General features: G+C 49.5%; 1 pseudogene; it reads left to right on the top strand.

Annotated features, from left to right (window-relative positions):
• The first annotated feature begins 2,212 nt into the window (after positions 1-2,212).
• LOC115397126 (malate synthase-like) lies at positions 2,213-6,998 on the top strand (annotated as a pseudogene).
• The last annotated feature ends 11,596 nt before the right edge of the window (positions 6,999-18,594 follow it).

Genomic DNA, 18,594 nt, shown 5'->3' on the forward strand with positions numbered 1-18,594 from the left:
GACCCCAGTCTGATCCTCAGTGAAGAACTCTGAGAGACAGTGTTCCATTCCTTTAGAGATCAGAGATGGAAATAGTTTGCAGTCTACATTTATTCTAGAAATTGGGCGACAGGATTCACAGCGTTCTTTGCCCTGGCCTACAGTGAAGACTGATTTCACAGCCGAGGACTCCAGCAGTACCTCAGCCAGATCTTCTTTCAACATTTCATACCAGTCATTCGGAAAGGTGTCAGTCCCAGGACAGTTAGCTCTGTCAGGACCGTCGGGGAACCCAGAACCAGACTCTACCAGGAGGATCTGGTTAACAGGGTCTATTTAGGGCCAAAGCCACAGAATCACAGGAACAAACCAGGAGGCAGAGGCCGATCCAGAACAGAGTTACTGAATAAGGAAGCAGGAGAACAGGAAGACAAATCCACAGCGGTGAATCGAGAGCCGGGTCAGAACAACGAGCAGAGTCCAAAAAACCAGGGAAGTGAAAGCAGCAGAAAGACAGGAAGACTGACAGCCAGGCAGCAGACACCTGGGGGAAGCAGGCTGATGGACGTGAGGACGAGGGGCGGAGACGAGAGACGACTGGAATGATGGAAGAAGAGAGGAGAGGAGAGGTGAGGGGACCGGGGACAGACGAGGCCACAGGAAGGATGGGAGACCAGGAGAGACAGAGACAATGACAGGAGCTCACACACTCTCACACAGAGAAACACACTCTCACAACACAGAGTGGGAGCAGCAGAAGAACACACGGAGAAACACACACACTGTGAGGTGTGAAGGTCCGGTGGAGACAAAGCCTGTTGAATGGCGTCTCCTTCCGAGTGATGGCTGTCAATACAGGGTTTCATCGTCATTCCTGGAGAGTGTGTGAACGTCCTCTGTCTCAGTCAGCAGTGTGTTGGCCGCTGGTCTCCAGTCTTGTGTTGAGCTCGTTATAAGTTGTGTCCTGAGTTCTGATCAGAGTTCTGCTGCTTTTGGACCTGCTTCATAGAAGGTTTGTTTTGTGGTTTCTCGGTTTGTTTTCTAATTCTCCATTGAAAATATTTTCTGTTTGTCTTTTAGTTTCTTTCATCTGATATATGTGTTCCATGTCTTTACCCTTTTGTTGTTGCTTCTCTCGGTCTCTACAGTATTTTCCAGCTCGTTGCTTGTTGCCCTCCTTGTGCTCTTCAGACTGGCTGTTTTCCTCTCACTACCGCTTTAACTGTATCCCACTGTGGTCGGGTCCACTTGGCCATTTTATTAATCATAATACTGTCACTAATTTCTTTCTTTGTCTCTTTCGCTGCTGTATCATTATTGAGAATTCTAATGTTTATTCTCCATAATATGTTCCCTGGTCTGTTACTTCGGTGTCTGGTTGAATAAATCCTGTTCTGATCAGAGCTCTCTGATGGGCCAGTGGAGCCCCCCTCGCGCTGCGATGCTCATCAGAAACTAGTCTAACCTGGAGTTCACGTGGCTGAATAATGGGTGGAGCTGTGCCTGTGCTCTCTCTTGTTGAGTCCATGCGCTGAAGTGTCCTTGAGCAAGACGCTGACTTAAACTCAGCGGTTTAATTTCATTTCCTCTATTGCTGCAGTCCCCTCTGGGTTTTTCTCAAATGGCAGTGTTTGCTCACAGAGCTCCAGCCGCCATGTGCAGAGCCCCCATGGAGGACTTTAGAGTCAAACAGCTGTGGTCCTGTTTGAACACGGGGCAGGGGGGGCAGCCCGGTCCATGTCTGTGGAGCGAGCAGTGACCTGCCGGCAGCCCGCCTGTGAGTATCTCCTCATGCTTCTTCCCACAGCGCCGTGGCAGCTGGGCGGCTGCACGGTGCAGACGGAGGGGTGGATGTGGTTCAGGGGCTTTGGCTGCTGTGGTCGGTCCTGGAGCTGACCGACTGTTTGCTGTGTCAGACGCCATGGCTTTGAAACACAGGGCTACAGGTTCAGCTGGCGTCTCGTGTATGTGTGGGGTTCTCCAGGTGCACTTCAGATTCCTCCCCAAGACTTGGCCTTTTACACTGGACTTCAGATTGTGGGAGAAAGCTGGAATATCCGTGCATGCACAAGGAGAACATGCAAACATACAGAGAGTTCTGCAGATTGAAGGCTGAAGGTAGAAGGTCGCAGGTTGCAGGTTTGCAGGCTGTATACTGAAGGTTGCAGGTTGCAGGTTGCATACCTCTGGTCTGTTGCCTAAAGGCCCGTGTCTCCCACAGAGTCCACCCATCATGGAAGTTTGTCCTCCACCTCCAGGACTGGAAGCCGAGTACTCCGCCCTTCTCACGGCTGACTGCCGTCACTTTCTGCATGAGCTGATCTCCACCTTTGATGAGGAGGTGGACCAGGTGGGACGGAGCTCTTTGGACTGGAACAACGTCCTCAAGAGGAGACGCTCATGCTCCTGTGTCCTCCTCAGGTCCTGCAGTTCAGAGTGCACAGGAAGGCAGAGTTGGACCTGTCCGGTGGTCTGCCCTCGTTCCCTGAGAGCACTGCACACTTCTGGAGAGACCCGGCATGGAGGGTCCTCCCCGTGCCCCCCAGGCTCCGCCGGAGACACGTGGACGTGGATGATCTGGCTCCCTGTGATACCCAGCGCTTCATTAAGGGTCTGCAGTCTCCAGCACAAGGCCTGCAGGTGCATCATGTGGGCATCAGAGCCTCTGTCGCAGTGTAGCAGCAAACCAAGCTACATGAGGTGGACCTGACCTGTCCTGTCCTCATGTCAGGACAACACCGGGATGAACGGAAAGAAGGTTAGAGTAAAATCAGCCAGTGGAGAGAAGCCAGGATGGAAACAGAATGTTCTAAAGGAAAGTTACCTTGGTAAAACTGCACAGACTTGTTATCAGAGTAGAACATTTCTCAGTCTGTGCACAAAAACTAAGAAATAAGAGGAGTTGTGGTTATTCAGAGGTTATTATGCTTTCTTTTTACTGATACGATCTCTCCAGATCAAACTGATCTGATCCAGACCGCTTCAGAACATAAAGTACTGATCTGATCCAGACCGCTCCAGATCAAACTGATCTGCATGTGAAATGAAGTGAGTTTGTAGTTTGAAGTAAGAGACGAGGACATTCTGGAAAGACTGGAAGCTGATGAGGTTCAGGTCCTGAAGCATCACTGCATAAAGAACAGGCTCAGTCCGGTCCATGGTGGACCACGGTGGACCATGGAGGACCACTTCCTGTTGCCCCCATGGCAGCAGAGCAGTCCACTTCCTGAACTTCTGTCTGTTTTTGATCCAGGTCGACTTCAATGAAACTGTCCAACGTTCTACAACCAGATCAAAGGAATTCACAATGTGGTTCAGGTAGTTCACAACCGGATCCCCAGTGAGGACTCCACTGCATCCATCCATCATCATCCACCATCCATCCATCATCCATCCATTATCCACTCATCATCCATCATCAGCCACCGTCCATCATCCACTCATCATCCATCCATCCATCCATGCTGATGGTTCCTCCATGTGTCCACAGACGTTCCATGTGTCTCTCGGGCTCCTGTCCTCATGCTGTGTCCTCGTGCCTGGAATATGGTGGAACACAACATGCCGGTAGTAAATCTGTCTCTCTTCACCGTCTCTCTGTTCCTTCAGTTGTTCTCTGCAGTGCTGGTTCCAGTCCTGCTGGTGAACATGATCTCTGTCCAGATATGACTGGAATGCAGTCATTGCTCTTTCTGGACAGTAGAGCGAGCTCACTGTGACTGGGAGCAAACACTGACGATAACCAGATGACAGGCTGAGTTTGTCCTCCGTCAGGTGGAGGGGAAGGAGGCTCCCGGCCCGCTCTTCGACTTTGGACTCCTCATGTTTCACTGTGGACAGAAGCTGCTGGAGCAGCAGAGCGGACCCTTCTTCTACCTGTCCAAAGTAAAGAAACTAAAGTTATTCCATGAAAGAGTTTTCATTTGATGGCAGGTCCAGTAAATCTGCCACCTTCCTTAAAGAACTGCTCTGTTTCGCAGTTTATTCATCTGTAGGCTTTCTAAGTCCGTGTTCCCTGGAGCAGGGCCCTTTAGCACCTCTGTGAAACACTGAAAAACTGGATAATGAGACCTCTAATGGAGGAAACGCAACCAGCTCTGGGTTGATGACAAGACGGCGACAGAGCAGGTTTAAAGGGGGCATATTCTGCTTTTTTCACTTTGTAAAGAGTTTCTTATATGTGTAGGCGAAGCTTCATTATGACGTTCACATTTGAAAACCGTTTTCTCCCTGTCTTGCTATACTACATTTTGTGAAAATTTTGTGAAAAAAATCCTGGAGCTGATGCCGGCTGTGGCGCAACGATTTGCACAGTTTTATAATTATATTATAATGCAGGCGACTGGTTTAATCAAACGCCGCCTGGTCACATGATCTGGTCACATGACCAGACAGCCGCTCGTGCTGCGCGCTCGTAGCTAAGCTACTCGGTTCAAACAAGATGTCAAACATGAAGCTCCAGGTACATTCTCCACCTCTAACCTGTCAGTTACCATAATCACACAGTTTGTCCTCCAGTCCCCCGCCTGCTACGTGAGGAGAAGTGGCGCAGCCGGCACGGGATCCGTGGTTCTTGTGCTGGACCGTCCAACGGACTGTACTCAACATAGTCCTAGGCTTTACTTCTTATTGTCTCATGCTAGCTGTTGCCAAAGCCGTCCGTCCCTGGGAGAGGGATCCCTCCATACTGTGGTTCTCCCCAAGATTTCTTCTTCTCCCACTGGGTTTCTGGAGTTTTTTCTTGCCGGATGTGAGGGTCTAAGGCGGTGGTTGCTTCATTTTGTCTCGTTACTGTGAATTTGACATATTAACATTATGCTTATTCACTGTTTTTATTTTTACCAACCAATGTAACATCTTGAAGCCTCTGAGGCAGCTGTTGTTGTGATACTGGACTATACAAAAATACATTGATTGATTGATTGATTGAAAAAAAACTGCAAATCGTCACACTGCAGCCGGCCTCGTTGCACTACGATTCCCAGAATGCCTCGGGCACCGGTCACATGACCAGACAGCCGCTAAGCACTCGTAGCTAAGCTACTCGGTTCAAACAGATCGTCAAAAAACTGCAAATCGCAGCCGCATCGTGATTAAAAAAAAAAGAGGCTTTTGGCTGAGTTGGTAAGCAGCTTACATTCAAGTCAGCACTGACCAACTCGGCCACGATGCTGACTTGACTGTATCCCGGGGGCGGTGCCGAGTTGGCCAGGGCCGACTTGGATTGGTGCCGACCTGACTGTATCCCGTTCAGGGTCACATCCTGGTGTGGTCAGGGTCACATCCTGGTGTGGTCAGGCAGTTTTTCCATTCAGAGACATGACTGAAAGCAGCTGTTTCCCAGGGCAAGCCACTTTTTCTACCGAGGACAGGTAGAGGACTCCGCCACGGCAGAGATTTCAGGATCACAGGTGAGTTCTGCACTAAATAGGCTCCTGTACACTCATGAGAAACTTGTAATGACTTCAGAAACAGAGGGATGGGGTCAGGGATGAAGGCCTGGTGGCTTCTTCTCTGCAGAGCACAGCCAGGAGCTGGAGTTCAACCGGCAACCCATCACGTTACATTATAGCTCAGGAGACACAGGGTCTGTGTGGGGCGTGGAGACAACACAAACCTTTTCCTTTGAGGCAAAAGATCAGGGAGAAACGTTTCACACTTCAGCTGGAGATGAAAATAAAATGTTCAAACTTTGAGTTTCAAACTACATCTGTAGTAAAACATGAAATATTTTGACGGACTAATATGATTAATCAATTAATTAATTCTGATCTTGTAATTTCCTCAGTTCAAACAGGATGAGAGAAACAGGCACTGTTGTAGATGTGCAGGTCTGCTCTCTCTAGCCAGGGGGCGCTGCAGCACCACCGGACACACACTGTGTGTGTGTGTGTGTGTGTGTGTGTGTGTGTGTGTGTGTGTGTGTGTGTGTGTGTGTGTGTGTGTGTGTCATCCCTCAGCTGTGGCAGTGGCTCCTTCACCAGGGCTGGTGAGCAGATAGCTGGTGTCCCAGCTGACCGGAGACGTGCGGCAGCAGCTCAGCTCGCTGTGTCCCTCTCCCAGGTAAGACATCTCCGGGCTGAGGACAGTGGGACAGACACGTGTCTCTCAGGGCTGAGGACAGTGGGACAGACGGTCCAACACACTGCTGTCAGAGTCATGTGTCACATGACTCTGACAGCAGTGTGAGAGTGACATTAAATGTCACTGTGTTACATTAGAGATGTGAAATGAAGTCAGTGGAGTTGTTCAAACTACTTTACATAAATAAAGTCCATGTGGAGACACACAGCAGCTCCCAGGACTGTTACATCAGACTTCAGCACAAAACCATTCTGACCTTTCCCCCTTTAGGAGACATTTTCTCTGGATTCAGCTGTTTTTAACGGTGTTTTTGCTTCTTTATTCCATTTGGCGTCTCCCAGGTTTTGCATAAGTCAGTTTCATTTCAGCTTTTTTTCATCTTCTCATGCTGTTTTCAGGCTGTGGTTTTGCTGTTTGTAGATTTGATCGTCTTGTTTTATCCTCTGACTGAGACATGGCCCACCTGAGGGCTCGTCTCTCTGTAATCAGTACTTCATGTGTAGAGTGGCTGATACGACCTGAATGACCTGCTGGAAGCAGTTGTGAGGAGGGTGATAAGACCCCCCCCCACTGTGCCCTGACTCACCTCAGATAAACAGTTTATTACCGTCCTGGAGGAAACGCTGCGTCCTGCTAAACAGAGATCTGAGAACGACTTTCAGCACTTTGAGTCAGAAAACGTTACTCAACCAGCAGGAACCTTTGATCGGGGCTGAGCCCCCCCCCTCCGTCTGTCTCTGTACAGGTCCAAACAGATGCTGCACACAGCAGCAGGCATGTTGCTGGAGGTGGTCCTGAAGAGATATTTCCCAGAGTTCATCAGCAGCTACCTGAATCAGGAGCACACCTTCCTGAGCGTGCACGGCGGCGCTCAGACGGACGGCCGGGCGGAGGGACGGATGGAGGACTCTGAGGCGCAGCCGTCCAAGCTGTGATGTCCAGCATGTCCAGGGGGGTATTGCACAAAACCAGGATCAGGGATCAAGCCGGTTAACTGTGGTTATCCTGGATGAAGTTAGCCTCCAGTCGGTTGAACAAAAGCTGGTCCAGTTTATCTTGGAGGAGAACCATGGTGATTTATTCTCTGCAGCGAGCTGCTCCACACCAGGCTAACGACCAGGATAAGATGAATCCGCTGTCTGTAATGTGAGAAATGGGCGTGGTCTACAGCATTTACGTGCTTTTTCTACACATTACATTATTTAATCATCCTGCAGCCAAATCTTACACCTGTAGTCACTGCATCTGCTGGTTCTGGTTGACTTTAGTATTCTTTATTTGCAGATTGTATGAAGACAAAAATAACTTTTAACACAGACATTTAAGAATCCATTCTTTATTAATACAAGTCCTACAATAAAAGTTTTAAAATTATTATACAGAAAAAAAAACAGACCTTAGTGAAATTGGAAAACGCTCCCATCTTCCCGGACAACACTGGCGAGTAGTCAGAGAGCAATATAGTGCCAGTTCTATTTTCATAGCCTTAAAGCGACACCAAGGAACTTTTCAACCTTAATAAAACAGTTAAATATCTTTTGTGATGATACATCGACTTACAGCAGCTGAATGACCCTCTGTCAGCCTGAGGGCGTCAGTATTGCTTCACTTGGACTGAGCAGCTGTGAGGAGGGTGGTAGGAACCCTGCTCACTAAAAAACTCCAAATGTGCGGACTGCTTTACGGCATGCGTCACATCATGATATAACATTGTTTAACCACCATTAGACTCATGACCTCGTCGCTATCCATCCTTCACACAGCCACTGGAAACAAATGAAGGCGAGTTCAGTCCGACAGCACGCCACCGGGAGCAGCATTTTACCACGCCACGCGCTAGTCCTCATGGGAACTGTAGCATTCCTTCAGGCAAAACACTACCGCTTTGTCCACAGGCGCCGCCAAAATCAAGGAAAACTGACAGTTCCTTAGTGTTGCTTTGAAGGTGCATTAAGGAGTTGGCACGTTTTATGTGAAACAGCGCCCCCTGCAGGCCTTGGGCGTAATGCAGCTTAGTGAAATGCTCGTCCCTGTGGCTTCCGTGCACCGAAGAGAGGAACTCCTTCCTCGCTCTTTTAGCAGCGCTGCAGTAACCTTTAAGTGTCTTCTCCCTGGTGGAGTCTGTGTGGAGCTGTGGCAGTGCTAGAAGCCAGTCTGTTCTGACTTTCTGGAAGATCCTGCTCAGTTGTTGCTCACTAAGCATCTGGCGGAGTAATGGCGGACAAAACGAAACCTAACTAAATCAGGCCAGCTGGAGGCGCATTACATCATTCCGCTCAAATTCTCCACAAAAAAATTCTGGAGCCGGACCGGCACTGTGACTTTCAAGTGACAATGTAGCGCTGTTAGCGGTACTTGTAATGAATATGTCAGGGCACATTGTACACATCGTTAAACATGTGTAACATATTTATGGTGGAAAATAAGTATTTTTAAAGTTGAAAAACTCCTTAATGCACCTTTAAGTGCTGAATTTTGAATAAATGATCTTGTGTGGTACTTTTTGCTGTGTCTGTGCATTTTGTCTAGCATTAGTCAATCTCTAAATTCCACATCTCCATATCAATTGTATAGCCCACATTCACAGTAAAAGAGAGAGGAAAAAAAAAGATTTCCAAAATTAATTTTTCTTTATTTTGTCATTTCTCAACTTTCATTCTGGAGTTGAGAGAGAAAAAGTAAAAATGATTAACATACTCAATTACAGATATGGTTACAGTGTGCACTGCTAGACTCACCTCTCGTTCCAATTTATCGACCCTAACCCTCTAAGTGAAATATCCTGCTTCCTTTTTTTAATTTCGATGTCCAGATCAGTGACCTCGGCGGTCTGTTTCAAACAAAACTTTTGCGCTCAATGACTTCTTTGTTGCTCGAAGGCTGGATCTCCTGTTTCTATGTGAGACCTGGCTCTCCACTGGAGATAACACACCGTTCTCTGAGCTCTGCCCACCCAACTGCAGTTTTCTAAATTCTCCCCGATCATCAGGGAGAGGTGGAGGCCTTGCTTCCATCTTCAAGACGTCCTTTCACTGTCGCCAGATCCTTCACAATGGCTTTGATAGCTTCGAACTGCAACTTTTTGAACTAAACCTGTCTCCACCTCTTCTGTGTGCAGTGGTCTACCGCCCCCCCCCCCCCCCCCCCCCCCCCAAATTCAATAAGGACTTCATCTCTGACTTTGCTGATTTTTTGTCTGGGCTTGTGGTCAAATATGACAATTTCATTATCTGCGGTGACTTTAACATCCATGTTTGTTGTGTCTCACAGCCTCTGTCCCGGGATTTTTGAAACTTACTTAACTCATTCAGTCTCGTTCAAGCTGTTGATGGCCCCACCCATGAAAAGGGCCACACTCTCGATCTCATCCTAGCCCATGGTGTCTCCGTCTCCGTTAATGAAATCTGTCCCATGGCTTTCTCTGGCCACTCCCCTATTCCGTTTTCTGTCTCACTACAATGCACAGGTAGTTCTTATAAGGCCCCCAAACAGGTTTCTCGCTGTCTTAATCCATATACTGCCGAGCAATTTTCGGCTGCCTTCAGGGTCTCCCCGGTGTGTAGGCTGCCTCCAGACTCTATAGTCAGTACTCCTGCTGATGAGCTTTTTTCCATGTTCTCATTAGCTTGCACGACAATTCTGGACGCAATTGCCCCCCTCAAGTTCAAGGGCAAAAAATCTCAGCCCACACCATGGCTAAATGCCACCACACGTGCCCTCAGGCACGTCTGCAGACGCGCTGAGCGCAAATGGAAGAAGGACCATCTCCACGTTTCCCTTCAAATGCTCCGCAGCTCCCTGACAGACTACCAACGAGCTGTGAAATATGCCAAGTCACAGCACATTTCAACTCTGATTTCCTCAAACTATCACAAACCCCAGGTTCTCTTTCGGACATTGAACTCCCTCATCAACCCTCGCAATTATCCCCCCGTCATGCCCTCCCCTGACCTCTGTGATAGTTTCCAACAATACTTATCAGCAAGATAGCTGCACTCAGGCCCCCTGCTGCCCCTTCTCACCCCCCATCCCTCCCCCGCCTCTGTCAGCAACCTTCTCAGAGTTTGAGCCCGTTTCACTATCCTCCCTCTCTGCCGTTGTCAGACACTTGCAGCCTTCCTACTGCCCCTCTGACTGTATTCCTTCGCGTCTGCTCAAGGATCCAACAGTCTTTGACTCAGTTGCCCCCTTTCTCGTCTCAACAGTCAACAGTATTCTGTCCACCGGCTGCATCCCACCTGCCTTCAAGCACGCTGTGGTGCAACCTCTTTTAAAAAAAGCCCAACCTCGACCCCCCCCATACCATGGCAAACTTTAGGCCCATTTCCAAACTGCCCTTCCTCTCTAAAGTTCTTGAGCGTGAAGTTTACACCCAGCTGCAACTGTTTCTAAGAAATAACAACCTCCTTGAAAAATTCCAGTCGGGATTCAGATCTGGCCACAGCACAGAGACTGCCCTCCTGAGTGTCCTGAACGACCTGCTCCTGGCTGCGGACTCAGGTAGCCCTGTGGTCCTGGTCCTCCAGGACCTCACCTCTGCCTTTGATACAGTGGACCACAAGATCTTGCTGTCTTGCCTCGAAAACCTGGGCATCAAAGGTACAGTCCTGGAGTTTTTCCATTCCTACTTGTCTGGTAGGACTTTCTCTGTTCAACTGGGAGACTTCACCTCTTCTGCAGCCCCCCTCTCCTGTGGGGTGCCACAAGGTTCCATCCTAGGCCCTATTTTATTTCTCCTGTATATTCTGCCCTTAGGAGATATCATAAAAAAGCACAATATCTCCTTCCACTGCTATGCAGACGATATCCAGCTGTATCTCCCCTTTAAGGCCGATGACCCCACTGCTCTCCAGCCGTTGCAGAACTGCCTGTCGGACATTAAGGCGTGGCTGTCAGCGAATTTTCTCTTCCTCAACGAGGAGAAGACAGAGGTCATTGTGTTTGGCAAAACCCCCTCAGCACTTAACACCAACACCCTGGGTTCTCTCACCAGTAACTCTAAGTCAGCGGTTAAGAATCTGGGTGTGTTCTTAGACAGTTCTTTTAAGTTTGAGCAGCAGATTAGTGCAGTTGTCAAAAGAAGCTTCTTTAACCTGAGGACCCTGGCAAAGATTAAAGCGTACCTTCCCCAGGCAGGGTTAGAGCAGGCCCTCCACGCCTTTGTCACGTCCCACCTGGATTACTGCAATAGTCTATACACCGGCATAGGAAAAGCCCAACTTCACCGCCTGCAGTTAGTCCAGAACGCGGCCGCTCGACTCCTCACCTGCACTAGAAAACACGATCACATTACTCCGGTTCTTGCTTCCCTCCACTGGCTCCCCGTCCGCTACCGCATTGATTTTAAAATTCTCTTAACAGTCTTTAAATCTCTGCACCACCTTGCCCCACCGTACCTGGCTGATCTTCTCCTCCCTTTCACCCCGACCAGAGCGCTACGGTCGGCTGACCATCGCCTTCTTGTCATCCCCAGGTCGAGGTTGAAAACTAGGGGGGACAGAGCTTTTTCTATAGCGGCCCCTCGAGTCTGGAACCCCCCCCCCCCCACATCCGAGCAGCCGAGTCCGTAGGGATTTTCAAATCTCACCTGAAGACATACCTCTTTTCGCTGGCCTTCAACTAGGTCTTAGTTTGCTTTTCTGATTGTTTTTATGAATTTTTGCACTTTTTATGTCTTTTTTTTTCTCTTTGCTCTTTGTGAAGCACTTTGATGCGGCTAAGCCGTTTGTAAATGTGCTCTATAAATAAAGTTGACTTGACCTCCAGATTCCTCTTCTCCCTCTGAATCTTCCCTCCTGCCTGCTCTACCTGTTTCTGCAGGTGCTTGGCATGGAGCACCGGGTAGTTTGTGAATTCTGTAGAAGAATTATCAATTAGCTCAGCAGGATGCATCTCACACAGATTTAGTTCAGCCTAGACAGCGAATACTTAGAATGTAACTGAGGTGGTGCAGTCTCTAGGTCCTGTAACAGATATAATATTTTATGTTTGGTTTTCACCTGCTGCAGGTTCTTTTCTGGCCGGACAGGTTTGTTCTTCATGACAGATGAGGGATGAAACAGAACACAGCATGAGAACAGCTGAACAGCGGATAACACGGTTGAAATTCTACTTCACATAACCCGAGTAACATGGGCCACATTAAAGGTGCATTAAGGAGTTTTCAACTTTAAAAATACTTATTTTCCACCATAAATATGTTATAAATATTCAATAATGTGTACAGTGTGCCCTGACCCCTGACATATTCATTGTAAGTACCTCTAACAGCGTTAAATTGTCACTTTAAAGTTGCAGTGCCGGTCCAGAACCAGAATTTTCTTGGGGAGAATTTGAGAGGATGTGATGTAATGCGCCTCCCGCTGGCCTGATTTGCTTGGCTTTTGTTTTATCCACCATTACTCCAGATGCTTTGCAGCAACAACTGAGCAGTATTGAGGATGGATCTCCCAGAAAGTCAGAACAGACCGGCTTCCAGCACTGCAGCTCCACACAGACCCACCAGGCAGAAGAACCTTAAATTTTACTCGAGCGCTGCTAAAAGAGTGAGGAAGGAGCTCCCCTCTTTCGTGCACGTACATGGAAGCAAACCACAGGCACGAGTTTTTCACTAAGCTGCAGTTACACCCAAGGCCTGCAGGGGGCGCTGTTTAGGATGAAACATGCAAACTCCTTAAAGGAGTCATATTATGCTATGTTTCAGTCACGTCATATAGGTCACGGGCGCCCAAAAACATAGTATATAAGTTTGTTTGCCCCAAATTCGTCCTATGTTCGGAGTTTGAGGGTCTAAAAAGTGGCTCTGAGGAGCCTTCTTCAGAACAGCCTGTTTTTGACAGCCTACTTTCCGTGATGAACTTGAACGCATCTGGCCACGCCCACCTCGTACATTCGCTGTCGTTAAGAAAGCACCTTACAGGAAGTTACACCGGAAGTTTCAAAATAAAACACAATGCACGACCTCACGGACGTAAACTTTTTTCTATATGTTGTTATTCCGCCGCCTCGGGAGGAGAGAATCAGCTGAACAGGGTCCAGACAGCAGCAAACGCAGAAATTACTGTTTTTATATAGAATGAACCAAACAAAAGGAACTATTGGATAAAGAAAAGCTCTCATTTGAGATCAAAACATAAACCATGAACTCATCCCCGCTGGAAGTCTATAAATCACAGATCAATGTGTCTGGACGAGCAGAGCGACCTTACAGAAGCGAAATGAGGTGTGTTTTTTTTTTATTTCTGTTTATATCATGTGTTGGTGTGATATCGAGAGCAGAGAGCCTCTCAGAGGAGCAGCCCTCTTCATCCGGACGGCGCTGCCGGTGTGTGTTGACCTTGCGCCCCGGGCGCAGGTCGCCTCCGCTGGGCTCCGGAGCTTCGCAGCGTCCCGGCGAGGAGAGGAGCGGCCCGGCGGCCGCCCGCGAGCCGTGCGTCTCCGCTGGCTTCGGGACCAGCTTCCGTGGAGCAGCTCCGGGCCGTTTACCCAATCGGCCCCAACTCGGCTCCTGGAAGTCAGACGCCCGGGCGCCGTCACAGCCGTGGCCGACTCAAAGAGCCTCTCTGCTGGGGAGAGGAGCTCCACTACGTTCCCGTCCGAGCTAACTGTGGCTAAGTTAGCGAAAACTGTCAGCTGGTCAGCTGACCCACCTGAAGACGGTGGAGGAGCTGACTTTATGAAAACACTGGAGATGGATGAGAAAATACAGCCGAAATGAGCGACCTGTCCGGGGGCCGGCCAAAGGCTGGATTCTCTTCCGGGGGGGGAGTGGCGTTCCTCTTCATGACGTTGAGAAGAGGGAGATTTCAGAACCGCGTGTTGGAGTGTATATTTTCTTAAAAGTGGAGCCACAATTGAGGGAGGTGACTGAATTTTTCACTTCTGGGGATACAGAGGCTCTGGGAGGCAATAAGACTGTAAAGACACCTTTTAAAGTGAATTTTGCATAATATGATTCCTTTAATGCACCTTTAGAAGGGCACAGGGCAGTTTTAAATATTAAATTATCAATTATTCACACCCACAAACGTTTTCACCTTTGCCTGATGGGCAGCAAGAGCTATTTTTGCAAGATCGCAGTCGCTCCTATTTTCCTGTGCAGGGCACTGAAGGCACAGCAATATGAGTGATTCGGGTACGAATCGCTCTGAGCCTGACGTAATGCGCGCTCCCGCTGGCCCGGTTTCGTTTTGTCTGCCATTACTTCAGGTGCTTAGCAGCAACTACTGAGCAGTAGTGAGGATGGAGCTTCCAGAAAGTAATGGTGCGTTCACACCGGACGCGTTTGTGATCGGGCGCTTGGGAAAGGGCTTTGTTTTTATTTGTGTGCTGTGGGTTGCTGTGTTTGCCTTTGTTTTCCTCTTTTCCTTGAATAAGCCCTTCCCATTCACCTTGATTGGAACCCCTGTTCATGTGAGCCTCTAGCCAAACCTGTGTTCAATCAGCGCACCTGGGCTGTGGCAAATTGACAGGTGCATAAAAGTCAGTGTGGCTGTTGGCAGCAGGAGAGCAGACACAGGGGAAGCAGCGCACCGGGAGGAGAGCAGCCACACCGCCAAGGGAGCACACTCCGGAGCCGTGACGGAACCACGGGACCAGTGGAGCGATCCAATTCGAGCACCACACACTGTTGATACGCAGCGGCAGGGAAGAAACCCTGCCACGCCTGTGAGTATTATACTCGCCTGGTGTGGTGCTCACTACATGGCCGAGGGCAGGGGTCGGCAATTAGCGGCCCGCGGGCCAAATGTGGCCCGCCGAACCGTTCAATCCGGCCCGCGAGAGGATTCCAACACGCGCGCGCACAAACCCACGCATTACCCCGGGCCCTCCAGCGGACGCACGCACCCCTGTTGGAGTGCGATATCTGTCATTGTGTTGCAATAGACAATCTTTGAAAGATGTGTTGTTTAGTTGTAGTTTCCGGTTTGTCACTGAAAACTAAAGAGGAGTGGCACCTCGTCTAGTGAACATACAGCGCAAGTGAGTGCGCGGCGGGCGTTTCCAGGGAAAAATCGGCGCGCCCGTCAACTTGCACTGCCGCCCGCCACCCGCCACTCCATTGCTCGTTGCTCGAGTTGGTTGAAATAGAGAATTGGCCCAGGAAAGCCTGTCAGCGTGGAGGTCTTCACGGACGTGCTGCCGGAGGGCAGCAGGGCTCCGACCACGCAGGACAGTTGGCATGATGCCAAGGCGAGCGGCGTGCGCGATCTCACTTGTTCACCGCTTCTGGTGGAAACCGGGCGTCATCCTGAAGCAGCGCTGGAACCGGCCGTCCGGGCGCAGCTCCTGCAGACGGTGGAACTCACCGAGCTCAGACCGCCTCCGGAGGGCAGCATGCAGCCAGAGGCCGGCGCCTCGCTGCAGCCGGAGCTGACCAGACTTCCTCATGTCAGATACAGAGCAGCGACGGTGGCAGGCGGAGCATCTCAATCTTTATTTTTTGTAAAAGCACTTATCATATTCATAAAAGTGCTGAACAGTAAAAACAGTCATGAAAACAAAAAAGAACAAAACCCACACCATCGATCAGTATGCGCGCTCGCGCCCCGCTCTCCAGTCCGCTAGCCTGGAGACCCCTTGGCCCGCGATTGAAGTGCCCCCAAAAAAAGTGGCCCGCCGCCAAATCTAATTGCCGACCCCTGGCCTAGAGCTTGGAGTCGCTTGGTTCCTGCTTCGTGCTGGCCTGGTTTGTGTACGTGGCAGGTGCTGTCCAGACGTCCCTCTGGTGACCGGAGCAACGCGGAAGGAGGAACTACACCCCACCCCAGACGACGTTGGGATTGTCTTGGGGATCCAGCCTCCATCCACGCAGGGTGGAGAAGCCCTGTCCCCAGAGCGGCACCCGGGAACTGATATTGAAGTGCTTGGACCTCCCACGCAGTATTTAAGACCCGTTTAGAATAGTTTTGTATTGTTTTAACTCTTTTTCTTCTTTTAACACTATAATATTTTAGACCAAGTAAACCGTATCTTGTATTTCATTACGTGGATTGCTCTTTGTTGGTCACACCCTGCTCTCAATCACCCAATTTCAATACTTTGCCGGCCACTAATATCCATTTACATCCCCCAGCGATAACTATTTCGAATAATCCCCCCCTGTTACACGCTTGAAGCGTCACGGGCGTCACTGACGCCTCAAAGTTGACGCGTGTAAAGTGTGGAATTCGACGCGTGTTCAAATTACACACGACACTTGCAACGCACGCGACGTGCGGCAGCTCATTGGCGGGAGTGGGAGGAGCTTCTGTGTCCTGTCTTCATGTTGACAATAGCGAATCCCATTGAGACACTGGCCTGGCTTTATTTAATAAAGAAAGCCAGAAAACGGCGTCGTCAGGCGCCTGTGTGACGTTTTTGGGTTCATCCCATTGTGCAGCGGCGTTTGCAAATTTCAGCATTTGCTCCAGGAGCTTCGTTAGGATGAGGTTCGCTTTCAGCGGTACTTCCGCCTCTCCCGGGCCCAGTTTGACGACTTTCTGGCCAGCAGCAGCGCTCTAGAGACGCGCGGATTGCGGTTGCGCCCGCGGATGACGTGTCGAAATTAAGATTTTAATTACAATCGGGCGGGTTGTGGTTGAAGCACTCAAATAAAAAAAAAAAAAAAGCAACTTCAATACACCGAAACACTATTCCGCGGATGCCGGGCGGGTTCGGTTTTGAAAATTGATTTAAAAAAAATTGTTCATGTGGGCGGGCGGATGGAAAAATGAGCCATCCGCGCATCTCTACAGCGCTCGGAGTGCTCGTCTGTGATTGGATGACGCTCTGCGTTGACGCTTCCAAAATTCAATTTTCCCAACTTCAGGTGTTGATTCCTGCAACGTGTGACGCGCGTCGCCAAAGCTTGAAAAGCTCGGAAAGCGCCGCTCGAAAAGCGCCTGACGCGCGTTCGGTCCGTTGAAGCTCGTCCACCATAGATTTTGAATGTAAAAGCAACGCCCGTGACGCTTGCAACGCGTCCGGTGGGAACGCACCATAGGAACAGACCGGCTTCTGGCACTGCCACAACTCCAGCACAGACCCCACCAGGCAAAAGAAACTTACATTTTACTCGAGTGCTGCTGAAAGAGCGAGGAAGGAGTTCCTCTCTTTTGTACACGTACATGGGCGCAAGCAACAGACACAAGCTTTTCACTAAGCTACAGTTACGCTCCTTGAAAACACCAGTATTGATTATTGGACTTGAAAAGTCCTCAGCTCCATCCTGGACCTGTAATGAGGACTGTGTCTGTGGAGGACAGTTTATTAACTGTACATGTTGGCACTACTTACGCATTAAACCGGTCCGTTATTAACTGCCAGGCTTTTTCCCTTTCCTGTTTTACAACACTCCTGTTCCTTTCTTGTGGATTATATATTTTACTTCTTCATATAGTTGAAGAAGCACTGCCTGCTCATCAGGGTGAAGAAAGATGCACGTTCTTGTTCCATTTCCAATCAGTGATTCTGTGATCGATCTCATGGTCTTCTTAAGAACGCATTGAACCCGCACTTATCCAGATGATCCACACCTGGCTTGACTAAGCCGCGTCTTTTCATCCTGGCTCGGCAAACGTGCAGCTGATTAATCCGAGAAAACACCGACTAGGCTTACTCAGGCCGCGCCTGCTCATTAATCCTGGATGTATCTATCCTGGTTTTGTGCGACACCCCCCAGGTGGACGTGACGATCAGAATAAAGTCAAGCTGAACCAGCTGGACGTCTGTCTGTCGTCATTCCTGCTGCTTCAGTTACTATGCCACTCAGCTCCTGTTTGCTAGCAGTACTGCAGGGAGAGGTGGAGGAGGTGGATCGGGGGCGGAGCCAGGAGCTTTGGCTGAACCCCGCCCCCAAACACACACAAGATCATGGCATTGAACTACCAACTGATGGGAACAGGCTGGGCTCCATAGAGAACCATTAGTGCATGAGACACACAATATGTTCTCAGGGCTATTCAAGCTAGCCACCCACCTAGCTTACCCGCCACTGATGTTAGCCACAGCTGCTAGCATTAGGGTCACTAGCTAACTGAGTAAGCTAGGTGGCTAATCGCCGTCTCGCTGCCGTCGTAAGCATGAAGTCAGCTTTACTCCTTAGCAACAATAACTAAGGGGGGCGGGGTTTAGCCAAAGGTCACTTACCTTTCTCCCTTCTCTCACTGTGGCATGCTGGGTCATAAAACAGATCATGAGGAAGGAGAGCGAACTGAAAAGGTCACGTACAATAACTGGTCCAACATGCGCGGTCTCCGTGTCTCTGTTCTGGTCACGGTCTCTCATTACATCCATCATGGTTTCCGTTTTGATTTCTAAAAGCAGGAGCGTTGCAGCCCTCCTGCAGAAACCAGACGGCACTAAGCAGGTGATTTTTGGTATCTGGGGTCTATTTCACCAGGTTGAAAAAACTCTGAGGGAACTCCTGAACTCTGTGTTGATCGATTCTGAAAAGGAAAATGCTGGGTTTTTGGTTCCACAACAGCTGATTTGAGTTGGATTACTCAACTTCAAGTAGTTTCACCTGGAGTTTAGCACGTGCACGCAAAC

Source organism: Salarias fasciatus, chromosome 2 (assembly GCF_902148845.1).
Source record: "Salarias fasciatus chromosome 2, fSalaFa1.1, whole genome shotgun sequence".
Classification (NCBI taxonomy): domain Eukaryota; kingdom Metazoa; phylum Chordata; class Actinopteri; order Blenniiformes; family Blenniidae; genus Salarias; species Salarias fasciatus.